The sequence below is a fragment of the Taeniopygia guttata genome, chromosome 1A (genome assembly GCF_048771995.1).
Source record: "Taeniopygia guttata chromosome 1A, bTaeGut7.mat, whole genome shotgun sequence".
Lineage (NCBI taxonomy): Eukaryota > Metazoa > Chordata > Aves > Passeriformes > Estrildidae > Taeniopygia > Taeniopygia guttata.
Window position 1 is genome coordinate 58,079,793 of NC_133025.1, and position 5,966 is coordinate 58,085,758.

The window sequence follows — 5,966 nt, forward strand, 5'->3', positions numbered from 1 at the left end:
AGAATAGGAGAACCTCGGCCCCAGGGAAAAAAAATTTGTATGAAACTAACCAGACAGAGACAGCATTCCTGAACATAGGGGATCCAATGCAATGGAGTTTGGGTCAGTGTTCACCCAGCACCGATCCCAGGCTCAGCACTGTCCCTTTGATTGTGGTGATCAGAAACCAAACCCCGGTCGCGAAATAAAAATCTATTTTATTAATTATTAATTAGGCTTGATCATTTATTACCCATAACAATCTTGGTGGCCCTGACATAATCCGATTTAGGGGTCCAGGGACTCCCTCCTCTGTTCAGGTGGCGCCCTGCTGATTTCAGCGGTCTGACAGGATTGGGAAACCCTGTGGAACCAACCCGATCTGGAACTAAAAGCCAGAGTCACAATCAAAGAAGGGCTAAAAAAAGGCCCAGAGCTCTCAGGCAAATCGGACAGAGCCAGGGGAAGGGTTTCTGGAGCCACACGCATTTTTTTCAGTCATAAAATTCTACGTGTACAAAGAACCCATGCGGGAAAAAGAACTGAGTATTCCGTGGTTGAGTGAGGTGTGATAGAAGGCGTGTGTGAGATGTGATATTATCACAGAGCGAGTGAAGACCCCAAGATTGCAGTTCCACTCTCCTGCAAGGAAAGTGGTTGGTCAAGGGGGAAGCGGACACAACGTGGCAAAACTAATTTTCATGCATCAAGCCTGAAACTCAGGAAGTTCGGGGGTCGATCACAGGGAGGATCAAAAAGGGAGGTTCTCTGGTGTTTGGGAACTGGAAAACCTTTTGATCCAGGACTTGATAATTACCAGCCAAAACCCCACAGGTCAGTTTGCTGTGAGGCTAGTAGACTGGTAATACTGAACAACGATCAGGCACAAGTACGGTACTGGTTAAAATTTTTTTAAGGATTCTTTAGGGAACTCAGCACAGAGTTATGGTAAGGAGACGCTAGCAAAGTCTTTTATTGCATTTTTAAGAAAGATCTGATAAAGAAAAGCAGAAAGCACAAGCAAAGGTATTGGTAGCAGCGGTTAGGGAAGCCCAGAAACAGGAACTGGCCCAAAACCGTGTAAAATCAACATAAAACCATCAGCATCAGAGGAGACAGAACCCCTCTCAGAAGAAGTACTCAAACAGTCATAAAAATATCCCAGAGTGCTTTTATTGCAAAAAGAAAGGGATTTTAAGAGAGAGTGCAAAAAGAGGATGAAAGATGAAAAAAATCTTCCAGGAAGATTAGAGGTGTCAGGGGCTTTTTAGTTTAGGGTCCGGAACATCCAGAGAGCCCTTGATAAAGCTAAAAATAAGACCCCAAAACCAAGAACTCATATTCTTAGTCGATTCAGGAGCTGAGCAGAGTATCATTTAATGGTTGCCACCAGGGTGCACAAAAAGGAAGGATACTATGGTGGTCACTGGGGCAAAGGGGAAACCCTTCAAAGTACCTGTCATTAAAAAAGTAGAAATAGAATCAGAAACTAGGTTTTGCTTAGGGAATATACTACTGGTTGAAGAAGCAGATTATAATCTGCTAGGAAAGACTTAATGGAAACTCTGGAAGTAAGTCTAATCATGCAGGAATCCCATTTTAAGGTAAACCTATATAGATTAACCACAGAGGATGAGGATAAAATAGATCCTAGGGTCTGGTATACCCAAGGGGAAGCTGCAAGGGTAGAAGTGGAACCAATCCATATTGAAATTGAGAGGCCAGAAGATTATATTAGGATCAAGCAATATCCCGTTCCTATGGAATAAAGGAGAGGATTGAAACCTGTGATTGAAAAACTAATAAGAAAGGGGACTTTGGAACCTTGCATGTCTAGGCATAACACTCCTACCCTGGCAGTACGGAAGACAGATGGTAGTTATAGGTTAGTACAGGATCTGAGAGCTGTGAACAGGAGGACTAAAATGTTATTTCTTACAGTCTCAAATCCTTACACCTTGTTGAATAATATATCTCCGGAAGATACCTGGTATAGTGTGATAGACAATGATGCTTTTTGGACCTGTCCCTTAGCTAAAGAGAGCCTGACTATTTTGCTTTCCAATGGGAGGACCCAGAGATAAACAGAAAGCAGCAATTCAGGTGGACATCTGTTGGGAAGGATAGATAAATATGATTGTCCAGCAGAAGAACCACAATAGTACAGCCAGGATGAATATAACGCCCCCTACTGGCTGGACAATAACCCTCACCTACAGAGGGGTCCAAAAGCCAAATGGACTGTTCCATCTCACCCCCCAGAATGCATGGTTCACCCCACACCTGTAACCCTCCCCTGAAACATCAGGTGTCTGTGACCCCATTGGCCCAGGTCCTGTTCCAGCCCACCTTGGAGCCCCCTGATAAGGGGTCTCCGAGGGGCCAGAGGCTCTATTGGAACTTCCTCCCTCCTCCTGGATTCCCCCTCCTGGAGTCCCTGCTCTTCCCTTTGTCTCACCCCTCCCCCGGCACCTCAGGCCCGGCCACTTGCTGTGTGTAGCAGCTTGAGGCAGGACCTCTTACCATCCCGAATAAACCTTATCCTCCAAGAGCAATCAGCAGAGATCTCTCGTCTGTATCCACCCAAACCGTCCTGGAGCACTCACACGTCTTTATAGACATCTTTGACTCAGGGAATTGTAGATTCACCTAATCTGTTTGGACAGGCTCTTGAACAATTATTAAGTCAATTTGTGCCAAGAGAAGGGACTAAATTATTAGAATATGTGGATGACCTATTAGTACATGTATATGTATAGGTCATATACAATATGTATATGACCTATTAGACCTATGATCCAAGAGAGGAAGATGTAAGAGCAAGTACCATAGCATTACTAAATTTTTTAGGGGATAAAGGATTATAGGTTTCAAAGTCAAAGCTACAGTTTACTGAGCCCAAAGTTAAATATTTAGGACATTGGCTAACAAAAGGGAAGAAGAAATTAGAACCTGAAAGAGTAGCAGAGATTGTTGCTCTACTCTCCCCATGGGCAAAAAGAGAGATTAGACAGCTGCTGGGGCTTCTAGGATATTGCAGGCAGTGGATTGAGTGGTATAGTGAAAAGGCCAAGTTCCTGTATGAGAAACTAACTACTGATAGGTGAAAGTGGACAGAACAGGATGAGGAGGGATTCAAAGAGTTAAAGGAAACACTTATGGCAGCTCCAGTATTGATCCTTCCCAATGTGAAAAATCCATTTCAGTTATTTATAGATGCCAGTAGTCACACTGCCCATGGAGTATTAACACAGGATTGGGGAGGAACCAAGAAACCATCGGACTATGAATCAAAGCTTCTAGACCCCATGAGCAGGGGGTGGCCCACTTACTTACAAGCAATTTTGGCAGTAGCACTGCTAGTTGAAGAAGCCAAGAAAGTAACTTTTGGGGCTCAATTGGTAGTTTATACTCCTCATAGCGTAAGAAGCATATTACAACAGAAAGCAGACAAATAGCTCACAGATGCTAGACTCTTGAATTATGAAGCCATAGAGATCCACTCACCTGATTCAGAATTAAAAACCATGGCTGTTCCTGAAGGCTACCCGGGTGACACCTTCAAATGGAAAAGAACAAGGCTTCATCACAGAGCCATGTGTACCACTTCCCGAATTCCTACGAGAGCGATGAACAGGGTCTGTTGGCCGGTTGCTGAAGGGCTCTCGGCATAATACAAGTGGACCACCCAAAGCACAGAAACAAGAATGGAGGCTAAGAGTTGCACCAGGAATTGAGACCTGAGCAATAGCAACTGCTGCCAGCCACCAGTCACTGCCCACCTTGTCCACTTACCTTGACTGCTAATATCCAGCTTTACTTCCTAAAAATAAAGACAAAGAAGGCTGTAACACAGTGTCACTATTTATGCTTCCCCTGCAAAGAAAAATGGTTACTGACCTTCTCAGGGGAACCCACTCATCTGGGATGGGGCGCTCTGCCATGGAATTCATCTGGTTGCATCTGAAAGAGTGTTAGAACAGAAGTCAGAGCACTGCAGGATAACTTAACAGCTCCAGACATCTTGTGTCTATCTACAAATCCCATCTAGAGTCCAGCTACACCCCACATCACAAATTACCAGGCCCCAGGACTTGTCCTATTATACCTGCACCAGGCTATGAAGCAGGGCAGAGCAGCTCCCGGCCAAATACACAGACACCACCAGTGACGCCGGAAAAGACAAACGAGGGGATGCAACAGCAAGAAAAAACTCTTCGCAAGAGCAATGAGGAATGATGTGACTGACGTGACACCAATAGCAAGCCGACGATGCTCAGAGAACCCTGGAGAAACAAGATGATAACTGAATGACTTTTTCCACACACTGCAAAGATGGATGCCCATGAGTCCTGTGGTCTGAATCCTCTACCTATCTTTGCATTTCAACAAGTCCTAATCCACTAGAATGGATCTTGCAGTGCACAGCTGTTGAGAATGGCTAAGAACAAGATGAGATGCTATTCCAATGCCTGTCGGGGCTCCCGAGACAAAGGTTCAAAGGAATCAGCACTGGGTCAAGGAAATCAGAGATCAGAGATGCAAAGATAGGCACCTCGGTTTCTGATAAGCCCCTCAAAGGGCTAAGGCAAAAGGCATGTGACACGAGACACCCAAAAGACACAGAAGGCACGACAGAAAAGTGACATGATGCATCTGCCCTGAGCACCTCAGCACTGTGAGACTTTTCCTTTATGTGGCCTAAGGGGCCAACTCTTGCACATCCCCGCCTTCAAAGCTGACTCAAAAAGCCCTCCTGGTGGCCCACTTTCATCCCCTCTTTGGATCCCAGACTTGGGCTCATCTCTCAGATATCTGGGGATAAGAATCCACATCTCGTGAAGGAAGGCTGCCTTGCCCACTGGGAATTTCCTGCCATCACCAGGCTCTTGTTTCTTGGTCAGCTACAATCAAGAACAGCAAACCTTAGCACGTGATCTTAGTTGCACAGCGGTTGAAAACCCAACAATTCTGCTACTCACCATTCTCCTAAGAATGCTTGGCTCCTTGGGCCGCACACTTTGGCTGTGCTCAGATGCCGACAACCTGGTGACTGCCTGGGTTAAGAGGAGACAAAGCGATGGGGCATTGCTGAATCTTGAGTGGACCCTGGCTCCTCCTCACTAGTTCCCCAACTTACAGCAGCTCCTCTGCTTCTCCTGAAGGCTCCCTGGGTGACTTCAAATGGAAAAGGTCAAGGCTTCATCTCAGAGCCATGTACTGCTTCCCGAGTTCCCATGAGAGTGATGAACCAGGTCTGTTGGCCCATTGGTGAGGGAGTCTCAGCATAACATGAATGGATCATCTAAAGCACACAAACAAGGATGGATGCTTAGAGCTGCAGCAGAAACACCACTACCCTAACCACACAAATATATAAATTTAAAAAAAACAAAACTAAAAAAAATTCCATGAAGAAAAAGTCCCCTCCAATTACCCATAACCACATTACCAAACATAACAGCAAAGGCCCCATGTCCAATCCCCTTAATAAAACCTCCAAAATCTATGCCAACAAAACCCCTAAAACTAAAAAGATATTGCCTCTAACCAAATAAGAACCAAAAAAACCCATGTATTTTAAATATACAAAATCATTAACCTATCACATCAAAACTACAAAAATATAAAACCTTACTGAACACCCGTACACAGTACACAATTTCATCACAACATATAAAACAAAACCAATTTCTATTACTAATGTAACAAAAACCTGAAAACTCATACATTATAAACATGAACTTCCTCCAAAACAAATATTTCAAAACCCCAGAAATCTCAAATAAACACTTAAAATAACTACTATAAAACAAAAATCAGTAAACAATTAAACACCTGACCTCAACCACCTAAAACCATCTATAATAACTCTTCTTAAAAAACACCCCAACAAATACCAATTGCCACCTCAACAATACACCACCAGCAACACCAAACAACTCAGAATACTGTAATTCCCTCCCAAAAAATACTCCATAAACTAA

The 5,966-nt window shown here is 44.1% G+C and overlaps 1 long non-coding RNA gene across 1 annotated transcript; it reads right to left on the reverse strand.

Annotated features, from left to right (window-relative positions):
* Positions 1-4,093: 4,093 nt before the first annotated feature.
* On the reverse strand, positions 4,094-5,500 carry LOC140682291 (uncharacterized). Its single transcript, XR_012053813.1, has 3 exons — positions 5,120-5,500; positions 4,962-5,036; positions 4,094-4,265 (listed from the first exon to the last, which is right to left on the reverse strand). It is a non-coding gene; the product is annotated as an uncharacterized lncRNA (long non-coding RNA).
* Positions 5,501-5,966: the final 466 nt, after the last annotated feature.